Source organism: Dermacentor silvarum, chromosome 1 (assembly GCF_013339745.2).
Source record: "Dermacentor silvarum isolate Dsil-2018 chromosome 1, BIME_Dsil_1.4, whole genome shotgun sequence".
In the NCBI taxonomy this organism is placed as follows: Eukaryota; Metazoa; Arthropoda; class Arachnida; order Ixodida; family Ixodidae; genus Dermacentor; species Dermacentor silvarum.
Window position 1 is genome coordinate 133,483,912 of NC_051154.1, and position 13,657 is coordinate 133,497,568.

Consider the following 13,657-nt stretch of genomic DNA (forward strand, 5'->3'; position numbering starts at 1 on the left):
ACACCATTCATTTTTCTTGATATACTGGTATCTGTTTACACACTATTACACACAATTATACACTAGGCGTTTGTAACATAAAATTTGATTAGTTTCGAACAGTTATAGAATGTTTAGGCTATTATATTGTACTTTCGTTCAGCCTTGCACAGTTATACAATGTTTAGTTTGACTCACAATACATGGGAAAATGCACTTGCAAATGGATCAGCCTTGTATTTTTATACAATGTTTAGGCTGCCCTTTATTTCTCACAAAATTGTTATTCTTTAAATGTTGTTGGGGTCACATAATTCCATTTTTTTCCTAAAGTTCAAAGATTTAAAGGCGTGTTAGTATGGAATAAGTGGGATTTCAAATGTGTTTTCTTTAACTATCCAAAATTTTGTATACCATTTTTTAAGAAAATTGTCTATTCCACTTTTTTCTAGCTCTTTATTTAATATTTTGCACATCATGATTCTGGTGTTTTTTAATGCCGGATACACCGCTTTTTGGGGCTTTTTCTTAATTTCAGCAAGCCCTCTTCTTTTCCACAAATTATACATTATTACTATGGTCAGTAATTTTTCAAAGAGGCTTTTTTTCTTCTCTTCTTTGGCTAGATTTGTTCTAAACTTGGTATTGGCTATCTTCCAAACAACTTTTGCTGAAGGGCATTCTTTGAATGCATGTCTTTGCGATTCAGGTTGTTTGCAGTTAGGACATTCCTCTGATGGTGTGGTCCCGAACCGTGCAAGTCTTATTTTTACGATCTTTCTTGGGCAACCTAAACGCGAAAATCTTTGTTATGTCTGTCTGTCACTCGATTCAACCGCTCGGCCAAAACCAACCAAGCTACTAGCACTGGTGGCACGGGGTCATACACGTCAACATTATACAGCGCAAAGGAAACCTCAGGCCTATTTTAGGCAAAATATATGTACATAACCGTGATCCGCAGCGTTCATTTAATTAAGAATACGCATTGGACTGGTTTTTACGTTAGTAAATGAAATATCAACGTGCTATAAATGGTGTCGAAGAGACGCTACGCGTTAAAAACAAGCCGACTGAAGCCGCGGCTCCGTAGCCGGCTTTAAGCCAACAGTAATAAAAGGTCCCAACAGATGGCGCGAGAGCAGCGCGAATGCGGGAAATTTGAATTGAATTCAGCAAAACCTCCATTGCATCCATCATGGGAGGAGTGAGAGGGGAGGGGAAGAGCGTGAGGGGTGGGATGGGGGAGAAGAGAGGGTGTTACGTATCAGGGGCGGCAGAAGTAGGCAGAAGACTATCATCTTTCGACGTCATTTGCAGTGAAGCAAGCAGGTATGCGGCCAATTTTTGAAATTGTACATCTTACTGTTGTGATACAAAAGTTTTTAAAAGTTCACTGTAGCAGTAATAGACACCAACTCCAAAACCGACAACGCGTGTAGCGTCGAAACCCAACATGCAGAGGAAGCCGAAGAGGTAGCTGCCTCTTCCTCTTGGAAGAGCCTTGGCCCTCTCGAATCCGGACTGCAACACTGTCCTGAGCGACTCCCAGGCGGCGGTGAGAAACTTTGCCAAAGGACGCATTTCCCCTAAAGCCATCAACATTCTTAAGAGAATACGCACCCCCAAGGACCACCCCAGTCGTATCGTATGGTTCCCCGCCCACGTCAACACGGGCGACCAGGCACCCCCGAACCTCAACGAGGTAGCCCACCGCAGAGCGCGAGAGCTGACGGACCGCGCCCGGCCGGCCTCTCGGGAAGACCCCCGAACCGAACGAGACAGACTGACCACATACAACGACATTATAAAGATGTACCAACAAGCCAGAAGAGCATTCCTAACAGGGCACAAGCAGTGGCCCTACGTCAACTGCAAACAAAAACCTTCCCGAACCCGTTTCACCTCAAACGGATAATCCCCGACGTACACAAAGAAGACACATGCAAGAAGTGCAAACAGGAAGCAGCTACACTCAAACACATGCTATGGGAATGTAACGCCCGACATAAAAACGAATTAAACTCCGAGACCCTATCGCTGAGGTGGGCCGCCGCTCTGCGCAGCTCCGACCTCGGTGACCAACTCTGGGCTGTCCAGCAGGCCCGCTAGGCGGCGCTGAGACAAGATCTCGACTAGAGTTACTGTATATGCTACCAAAGGTAGGGAGCATATACAGTAACTCTAATCTCGACTAGAGTCACTGATCTCGACTAAAGCTCCTACATTAAGGGACTTTAGTCTCGACGTCCCGTCGTGGGAGACCTGAGCCCGGGTCGTCAAAACTGCAGGACAACTCAATAAAGTTATTACCACCCATTCTGTATTGAGCTGCCTTCACTTCTTGTTTTAGCGTTTTCAGAATACTGCGCTAGAGGGCCAGACGTTAGCCTGCGATGAAACAAATATTCGGAACTAGATGAGGCATGTGTATGCTGCAGTAAAGATCCAGAGACCACTTAGCACATCCTAATGGAATGCGACGGGATCCACCCAGCGAGAACCGTAGGTAACGTACAACTTCCAGAAGCGCTTCGGTTTAAAGTGGAAGGAAGCATCAACCGATCAGCCGTAGAGATAAGCAAGGGACGATTAGAGTACTGGTGGAAAAAAAGCAGGGAAAAGATGGATACGACCTGATCTAATCATAGGTACCCAAGCAAAATTGGCCGAGGGCCGACCATCGGGTGGTGCTCGGCAGATCGCTGGGAGCCGATCATGTCGGCTTGAAGAGCTTGGGACGTAAAAAGGCCGACTTATGTTGCCGACCCCGTCGGCGCTGGCTTGGTCACGGATGCTGGCCCGGATGCGTAGGGCTGCATAATGCCGAACACGAAAGTTTTGGCTGGCCAGAGACGTCGGCTTCACGCTGGCCTGACGCTGCTGGCCGATCATACAGGATGCCCCCGCCCGCCGCCTAGTCGGCGCCCGAATAGAAGTCACCGCCTAGTCGGCGCCGACATCCGCCTGGGAGAGAGGATTGGGTAGCGAAAGAATAGAAAAGAGAAGGTCGCCTCAACCGTCTGTGGCATGTCGGTTCATGCAGCATTCACGGAGAGGAACCGGCAAGAGGCAGGCGCGTAGATGGTGGCTGTTCGGGGGAGCTCTTGGCGGGAAGAGACGTTCAGTGGCTGCTTGATCGGCGCAGCTTCGCACGGATGCTATGGCGCTGCGCTTCTTGTTCACGAAAAATGGACATTTCCAACATGCGGATTTTCACCTCCTACGGACGCCCACATTTACTCGTAAGTTGCACGTATTATTTATGCTATTAGAGGCTATCTTTTGTAGCGTTAATTTGGAACGAGAGCGAGTAAGGAAGCGTTTCTTTGTTTCGAGAGCTCATCTGCCCTTTTCGATCTGTTGAAAGCGACATTATAATAGCGCGGCCAAATGTCATGTCTTGTGGTTTATGGAGCTGCACTCAATGTGCAAGAGTTCACATGCCAAAGCTTGTCGTACAAGCAAATTAAGAGACTGGGTGCGTCGTGATATGCATGAAGCACCGATGAGTGCATGCAGTGCCCGTAACGTATACTGCACAGGGGGTCCCAACTATCTTGCACCAAGATTTAAAAATATGCAAATGCCACGTAGCTGGACAGAACCAAGGTAATATTGTTTGTCATCGCTTGGAGATACTCAGATTATTTTTTTCCATTCCGCCTAATTACATATTTTGTCCTAATTAAATAATCAACTTCTCAGATATTATAGATGAAAGTTGTCAACGAGAAAATTGTAGAGCAACATGAAAAATCCCCGATACAGCTTTCTTTTGCTCAATACGTGTTACATAAAAGTGTTTTTCCGAGCGTGAAAGAAACCTGCGAACACACGCAAAGTGCCTGAAGAGCAATTTTACGTGTATTCGCGGGCTTCTTTCACGCTCGGAAAAACACTTTTATGTAACACGTATTGAGCAAAAGAAAGCTGTATCGGGAGTTTTTCATGTTGCTCTACAATTTTCTCGTTGACAATTTTCATCTATAATATCTGAGAAGTTGATTATCTAATTAGGACAAAATATGTAATTAGGCGGAATGCAAAAAATAATATGAGTATCTCCAAGCGATGGCAAACAATATTACCTTAGTTCTGTCCAGCTACGTTGTATTTGCATATTTTTAAATCTTGGTGCATGATAGTTGGTACACCCTATACTAGTATATGCCGTGCGCACGATGTGTGTACTATACGTTGCAGTCGTGGTGCAGGTAATTTAAATAAAGGCGAATTTCGCTCCCCTAGCGTGAGATTTTCGCGACGCTTGTTTTGAGGCTAAATAATGGGAGACTGCGTTTGCTTGTGCGATGCGTATTTAGGGTTTGTCATGAAAAATCAGGGTTTTGTCAGAACTTGTTCATAATTACGTACAATGCTTAAAGAGTTATTGAGAGGCCACGAAGCATCTGGTCCAATATTATAGTTATACATGTCCCATTTCTGAAACTTACGTAGTACATGTCTGTATTTCAGATACCAGAGCGTGACCATAGCAGAATTAGTCAAGTGACCTGGCTGCAGAGTTCGCTGGTAAACAGGCTTACGCGCAATTCAAGGAAGGAAATTTTCGAGTACCCATACAAGACTGTCATTGCTTAATTCCCATTTAATGTTTGTCGCAACCACTAACCTACTATTAAAGCATTTCACAACAAAGTATTGCAGTTTCTGTTGCGTTTGTATCTGAATAGTTCAATAAAAGTCGAAAAAAGCGAATGTAGTGATAATTTGTCTACAAAGCGCTCGTCTTCTTTATATAGCGCGCTTAAGGACACAAACGTGCGCATGCTATAAATAGCGAATTATACAGGGTGTCCTTTCTTATGTCGATAATCGCTATTATATATATATATATATATATATATATATATATATATATATATATATATATATATATAGTTTGACATAAGAAAGGACACCCTGTATAATTCGCTATTTATAGCATGCGCACGTTTGTGTCCTTAAGCGCGCTATATAAAGAAGACGAGCGCTTTGTAGATAAAATTCTTGTTGCAGATACCAGCAATCCTTTTATTCATCTGGGTTGCACTTAACAGGTGGACATTACTTTCTAAATGAGCAGTATAGTGCATAAGTTGCTAATTGACAAAACCGTGCCAATTATCTTGTGAATTATTAACTTTAGTACACATGTTGCAATGGTGGAGATGAACCCGTCAACATATAGGGCCTATTCAGCTGGAACCAATTGCAATTTGCAACTAGTACCACGCAGTTTCAAGGTATACGTGAAAATATGGCGCAAAAATGCTTTGGTGTCATCTGTATTTTCTTGCGGCACTGTGAATGTATGCAATGCTCGAGAGTAGTATTCAGGACACCAACTCATTTTGCTGACTTAATTTGACTTCGTATATTTCGAAATTGGTGCTAGTTAAAAAATTGGTTCCGATTGAATATGTCCTGCGCGCTTACGTCCTCTAATTTCACCATTACGACATGTAAGCTAAAGCGAATAATTAAAAATATAATTAGTGCGACTCTTTCAATTAAATGCTGTTGCACTAGCAAGTTATCTAGAATGTTGTGTCTTCAGTTAAGGTAACTGCTGAACAAGCGGATTATTTGGTATCTGCAGCAGGGGCCTTAAAACGTCGACATAAAAAAGAAAAAAAAAACACTCAGTGCATGTGAGCTAAAAAAAAGCCTACATATAAATGCCGGCAATAGAATGCTGGCCGTGGACAAGCCACGTTGTGACCGTCGTGCGGAAGTTGTTGGGCCGTACGGTGGCCAACCATCGCCACAATGAAGTAACCGGCGGCCATGACGTCGGCCCGATGCCGACTGCCGACCACCGGTAGTCAAACAGATTGGCCACGTGCAACAACCGAGCCCGGCCCGACCCAGAAGGCCGAGATCGGGCCTTCGTATTTTTACCTGGCCATGGGTGGCCGCCCGATTTCCTGCCGAGCTCATTTTTTTGCTTGGGTAGCGGTACAAGGTAAATTTTTGAAAAAAGAATAATGAGAGGTATACAAAAATGCTAGATAAAGCACATGTATAGTATACCTGGTTAAATCAAGCAGGCTAGGTGACTATGTGTCGCCGCCCCGTTTCAAAGGGGTGCCAATAAATCATCATCATCGATTGCGATCAAGTGGCCTGATCGCGATTCTCGGATCGCGATCACACGGATCAGGATCCCGCAAGATCACGATCGCAAATGACCGTGTAGCAACACTCGATCCGGATCAAGCTCAATTCGGATAAGGAAATTGAGAAAAAAACCTTTTATTGCCCTTTTGACTTGAACCGGGTGTAATGTAAACTGAGGCCAAAGCAACTTTCACCGGCTTTCACTTCCATGAGTTTAATGTGGCTCACACAGACATCTGCCTGCCGCGCTGCGCTCCATAGTTCGAATCGCGGTCAGTTTTTTTAACAGCGGAGCTATTCAAGCTCTTGGTTGCGCCGCGTAGTGCGAACAAAAACTGCTCCTGGCGATGACGTCACCGCGCGTTTCCTAGCAACCACCTCGCGGAGCGGCGTGTGCTTCGCCTCCGTGCCGTGCACATGTTGCCTTGACATGAGACGTTAAGGAGAGGGAAGGAGAGAATGCGCGCGGCGCGCGCTATGCTCGGGAGATTCTAAGAGAAAGCGAAAATGAGAGAGAGAGAGAGAGAGAGAGAGAGAGAGAAATTGCAGCAGCACCAACGAAGCAACGCGCAGAGCTGCTGCCGACGCCGTCCGCGTTTCCTCGCGTTCGCGCCGAACGCGCGCAGTGTCCGTGAGTGCAGCAGCCACGCCCCGGCAAGTGTGGAGGCGCAGCTTGGCCGTGACGTCACCGGGGAGATAAAGCTCGGAGCGGCCGCGACGGCGGCAGAACTCTCGTTGACTTTGTGGCGAGTACATGTAGCGTTGACATGGGACGACCAAAAAAAATCCGGACACCCGAAGAAGCCGCTCATCTTGAAGCGCGGCCAAGCGAGAATCTGTGCGTCGGCGGCGAGCCGATTCGGAATACTGTGCCTAGCAGCACTTAGCATTTCCTAGCAAAACTTAGCCAAGCCTAGTAAAACCTGGAAGAAGCTAGGTCGATCACCAGCTCCGCTGTTTACTCCAGCCTGGCACCACTAGTGCAAGCTGCCCACATTTTTTTTTCTAACGCTACTAAATTCTACTACACTATTATAACGATTACATGTGTTAAATTGACCAATTATGCATTTATCTTGCAGATATAAGGCGTCACGGGACGGACAGATTTTGCTCGGGCACTCGCCAAATAATGCTTACGCATTAATAATAATAATAATAATAATAATAATAATAATAATAATAATAATAATAATAATAATAATAATAATAATAATAATAATAATAATAATTTTTATCTGCACAAAGATATGAAGGTGACGTGCGAGGCTAGACAGAGAGGATAGGCCCTAACGCTCGTGCGACTGCTATCCCGCCACCGAGAGTCACAGAGAGAGAAGAGGGAGAAAGTAAAGCACAAAAACAAACAGAGAAGGAGAATAAAGAATCGGTTCATTGCATTAGAAGCGATATTAATGATTTCATGGAATTGGAGCAAATGGTATTAGTAGGAGATGGAGGATGCTGTTACGTACGGGCAGAGGTTTGGGGGTACCTTTCAACAGCGTCTGCTTGGAGCTCGAACCAGGTTGACCATCGGAAGCAGGGAGCAGGGAAGACGAGGCGACGTAAAAACAAGTAACAGAGTTTAATACATGGTTGCGGGTGAGCGGTGTGCTCCAAAGAAAACGTACAAGAAAAGTTCAGCGTGCATGCACCAGCACACAAGGGCAGAGCAAAAGTCTTCTACGTTAAAAAAGTTTAATTATGAGGTTTTACGTGCCAAAACCACGATCTGATTATGAGGCACGCGTACTGAGGACTTCGGAATTTTTAACGTGCATATAAATCTAAGTACACGGGTGTTTTCGCATTTCACCCTCATCGAAATGCGGCCGACATGGCCGGGATTCGACCCCGCGACCGCGTGCTCAGCAGCCCAACACCATAGCCACTGAGCAACCACGGCGGGTAGTCTTCTACGTGGCTGCTGGCTGGCCTTATACCCTCCACCATCCGGGTACTTTCTTCCTCCTTCTTCCCTACTGCAGGCTAGGGCGATCCATAGGTTAGCATAAATGGTAGGAGACCGGAGCCGGGTGAACGTCCCTGGTGGGGGAGCAAGGTTTGCATAAATGCTAGGAGACCGGAGCCGGGTGAACGTCATTGGTGGGGGAGCAAGGTTTGCATAAATGGTAGGAGACTGGAGCCGGGTGAACGTCCTCTGCGGGGGAACTAAGGTTGAGTGCTGGACGACAGGTTTTGTCTCTGACCCTCACGACTGACACGTCTATTCATGCTGACGAGCGAGATTGTTAGGTAAGCCGATCACCATGCGTTTGCGCGTAGTCAGAACATGGTCGCTCTGGGTGGATCGGAATTCCCCACACGTGGTCCGGGCTTCGCAGCTCTAAGGGAATCGTAACAATGCGCAAATGAAGTATTTAGACATATATACAACGGTTACAGCGGTGATTACAACGGTGATTACAACGGTTCCCCTAATGCTGGATCTGTGCGGTGAACAGAACCTTGTAGTAGTTAACAGGGAGAATAAGAGTCATGGACAAGTAACGTGGCTATGTGAAAGCAGGCACTCATGTATAACTACTGGACCAAATGACGATAGTTGAATATGGAAAAGATAGCTTGGGATGCGTTCATAAACGTTTAAGCTTAAAATTTGGGTGATATACTAAAAGCAAAAAAATAAAAAAACGAACCAATAGCAGCAGTATGCTTATAAATTAATGAAAAGCGAATAGCAGAGATCGCAAAAGAAAGGAAAAGAAAGAAAACACAGAGAAGAAAATGGAGGCCCTTCCTACTAGCCTGGGAATATAAGGAACTAGTAGATGATATGGAGCAGGAGATAAGATAGACGCGGCAAAAAGAATTCTTGGATTCGAAAGAGGAAACAACGCAAGTGGTGGAACAAGGAAATAAAGCAAGGAAATAAAGCAAGCTATAGAAGAGCGTAAGCAGGCGTCTGGGGTCATTGAAAAGCCTAAATGTTGGGATTACACGAAGAAGAGGTGCTCCTCAGATGAAACAAGTACAGAGAAAAGAAGGGTGGCGAGTGCAAGAGAATATTAAGTGTACAAGTGAACGTTTGGTGCATAACATTTCCAAAAGAAACAAAGGTGCACCAAAAAGATTCTGGAACCATGTAAGAGCACTCGGAGCTCCAACTAAAAATTCGCAAACGGCTATAAGGGATGAAGACAGCAGCATCTTCGAAGGAGACGATATGCGCTGCCGTACATCCGAGACGTTATTAGGGATAACTTCAGCAAGAAAGGAAGCGTAGACCCTACTCAAACAGATCCGCAACAACGGAGAAACCGGAGAGATCCAAATTTGGCGCAGAACATTCTTACTGAAAAAAAAAAAAAAAAAGCGGAAGACGATGTATCTAATAACACGGCCACAGGACCCGATGAAATCCCAAGGCGCCTAATCAAACAACTGGGTCCAAAGAGCAAAGCACTGCTGACTAATGTCATACAGCAAGTAATTAAAACGAAGAAAATTCCGTTTGGATGGCGCGCAAGCAAGATGAGCCTTATCTACAAAGACAAATGTCACAAGGATAAGACGAGCTCGGTACAGACCAGTTACAGTAACGTCAGTATATATATATATATATATATATATATATATATATATATATATATTAATGACTGAAACCCGTAAAATTAGAACTGTCCAAGTAAGTGGAGAGAAATGATATACTAGGGGAACCACATAATGGGTTCAGACCAGGCAGACGCTTAGAGGATAATATTTTTGTAATAACTTAGTGCATAGAAATTTCAACAGCTCAGAATAGACCTTTATGGACAGCATTTCTGGATATTATGGGAGCCTACGACAACGTAGACAGGGAATTGTTATGGCATATTCTCAAGCACAAAGGCATGGAAGACGATTTCGTGGAGCTGCTCAGGGAAATGTATAGAGACAACCGAGTACAAATTGTATGGGAAGGCCGAGAATGTAATGAAGTGGTGGAAATTCACCAAGGCGTAATGGACAACTGGGGCAACAGAAGGTCCCCGGACCTTAGGTATGCAGACGACATAGTGCTACTAGCGGACAATGAAAAAGATTTACAGACACTTGGGAGTGTGTGTGGCAACGCAGCGACAAATCTAGGCTTGAAGTTTAGAACAGAGAAATCGGAAATTATGATCTTTAATAAAGAGACGAGTAATTACGTGGTGTCAATTCAACAGCAAGTCATACCCATAGTCAAGCAATATAAATTTCTCGGCGTATACATAAACGAAGGAAAGACTTACTCAAGCACCCACCAAAATAGTCTGGAAATAAAAGGGAAGCTGAATGCAGCAATAATGAAACAGCACTTTGGGGCCACAATAAATATGAGGTGGTACGTGGAATCTGGAAAGGAGTAATGGTGCCAATACTAACGTTCGCAAATGTCATCCTGTGCTTAAAATCGGATATCTTGCCGGGGCTGGAAGTCAACCAAAAATCGGTATAGGCCACTTGGAATTGGGAGCCCACGGCAAAACCACTAATGAGGCCGTGTCGGGTGATATGGGCTGGGCCTCGTTTGAAGTCAGAGAAGCGCAGAACAAAATTAGTTTTGAAGAAAGACTCAGGAACATGGATTAAAATAAACGGGCGGCTAAAGTGCACTCCGCTACAGGTTGGTCCTCATACTATTTTCTTCGTCCATGTTACGTACTCACCTACGGCTGCTGCTCATAAGTGTTGCCTTGTGGTTTTGCTTGCATTGCAATATGCCTACTAATTCTGAACTTGCTAAGAAAATTGAGCACCTTGAGTCCCTGCTTCATGCTAAACTGGATAACCTTGTTGATGATCTTGTGTCTAAAATTTCCACGAAGGTAGAAGATCAGGGTCTTGGTAACCTTGGCTCACTTGTGGACAGTGTGCGTTACATGAGTGACCAGTATGATTCAGTGCGTGCGTCGGTCGATGAACTGGTCAATTCAAACAAAGCGCTCAGGGCCGAAAATGAACAGCTGGCCAAGAGGATTGCAGATATGGAGCAATACAGCAGACTGAATAATGTCGAAATCAAAGGTGTTCCTTCTACACAAGGCGAAGATTGCGCAGTTATATTGAAAACTATTGGAGAAGTAATTGAATGCCCTGTTTCATCGACAGACATTGACACAATTCACCGTGTGGCCAGCAGAACAGCTGAAAAAATCATTATCGCGCGTTTTTGCTCACACGAAAAGAAAAATGAATTCCTTCGCAAAGCGCGTAAAGCGCGTCTGCGTACGTCCCAGATCGGGATGTCTGGAAGCAATGATAGTTCTATTTTTGTCAACGAACATCTTACTATGACCAATAAGAAACTGTTTAGCAAAGCGCTTGCGCTAAAGAAGGAAAAGAAATGGTGGTTCCTCTGGACTGAGAATTGTCATATCAAGGCCCGTAAGTCTGATGACAGCAGAGTCTTTTGGATAAATGCGGAATCTGATCTTAGCGTATTCACGTGACACTGATGTCTCCAGTTTATCTTTCCTATTTCATAGTGTTTGTTTCATATCATCATGGCATTGCTTTCATCTGAGGAAACAAAAGCGTTGCTAGCTAATTCTGCCTGTTCGTTACTGCATATCAATGTGCGTAGTTTGTGCAAAACCCATGACAGCATTACTGCGTTTACTGAATCGCTATGTCATTCCTTTTCATTTCTGTGTGTTACTGAAACGTGGCTAGGCTCTTGTGATGGCAATCTGTATGGTTTTCGCTCATACAATTCAGAATATTGTCACCGTGAGTCTGGCCGCTATGGCGGCTTGGCTATATTTATATCGTCTGAAATTAAGTACAAGCGTAGAATTTGACGTGTCTATAAATGTTTTGAACTGTGAATTCGTGTGGATTGAGGCTAACTTTTCCCCTTCCAGCAATCTGAATAATTTGATCATTGCATGCATTTACCGTTCCCCATATTCATCTATCCCGGATTTTCTACATCATCTCGACGCAGTACTCAATATAATCTCTGCTGAAAACAACAAAACAAGAAAGTTGCTCTGGTTGGTGATATCAATATTAATTTATTGGATACTGATAGCAACAGCACAATAGCATACAGTGATTGCTTTTTTGGTTTCGGGCTTGAGTCACTAATTTCATCCCCCACTCGATTTTCACCCAATGGAACTGGTACTCTTCTTGACCATGTTTTAAGCAATATAGCACCAACGCCATACGCAGGTGTAATTGATGTGCTTATCACTGATCATCTTCCCGTATTTGAAACTTTCGCCGCTAAACTACCTCGCAATAACACACGCCATTTTACTTCTAGCTTACACCAGGATAACTTTATCAATACAATTCACGGCACTGACTGGACTTCCATTAGCAACTTGCGTGATCCTGAAAAAGCACTAGAGAATTTCTGCTCCTTGTTTCTCAAAGCTGTGTATGCAAACACTAAAACTGTCAAATGCAAGAAAGTATTTAAATTTCCCCATAATCCATGGTTAACCCAAGGTTTGTTAACTAGCATGCGAAAGAAAGATAATCTCTACAGGAAAACTAAAAAAAAAAACAGCCATTCAACGTGGGTCTAATACTTAGGTATAAAAATATAGTAATATGTTGAATAACCTCCTAAAAAAATCAAGACGACTTTATTATGAAAAAGAATTTTGTGAGACAAAAAATAACCCCAAGAAAAAATGGAAACTTTTCAATGACTTTTTAAATAGACAACAGGTTAGTAGAATAATTGATAAAATAAATTATAAGCAACAAATCTATACAGAGGCATCCGGCATTGCTAACTCATTTAGTGATTACTTCCATGAGATATACAATAATAGGCCCGTAGCTTCTTCATATCCTCTTACCCGTTGTAAACATTCATTTATATCACAGAGGTCCTAAATTATCGCCCTATCTCTATTCTGTCTGCAATTAGCAAAATTATTGAGAAATTATTTCTGAAACGCATTAAAAAGTACCTTAACAAATTTAAGTTGCTAAAGCCTTGCCAATTTGGTTTCCGTGCAGGTAGTTCAACCAATCTAGCTTTACTATCATTAACCGATTTCTTGAAGGCTTCCATTGACAACGGCGATTTTGTCGGTTTCGTATTTCTTGATTTCACTAAAGCCTTTGACACCGTTAATAATGATATTTTATTTACTAAACTAGAATCACTGGGTATAACTGGTCCACCTTTAACTTTTATAAAAAATTACTTGCTTGATCGCGAACAATCAGTCTGCATAGATGGCGTTTATTCAAACATTAAGGTGATTAATCAAGGGGTGCCGCAGGGTTCCATACTTGGGCCTTTATTGTTTTGCATCTATGTTAATAATTTACCTGATTGCATTAATCTTTCTAAAGTTGTCCTTTACGCTGATGATACCACCATTTCCATGTCACATAAATCGTTAACAACGTTAATCACTAAGCTGAACAATGTTGTTCAATGGTGTCGTTTAAACAACCTAATTTTAAATCCACTTAAAACTCAGTTCATGATTTTTAAAACATCTCAAAAAGTTCTCCCTTATCTACCACAGGCATCCATAGACCCTCATTTAATCCTAGTGGCTGAATATGTATTTCCTTGGCATAA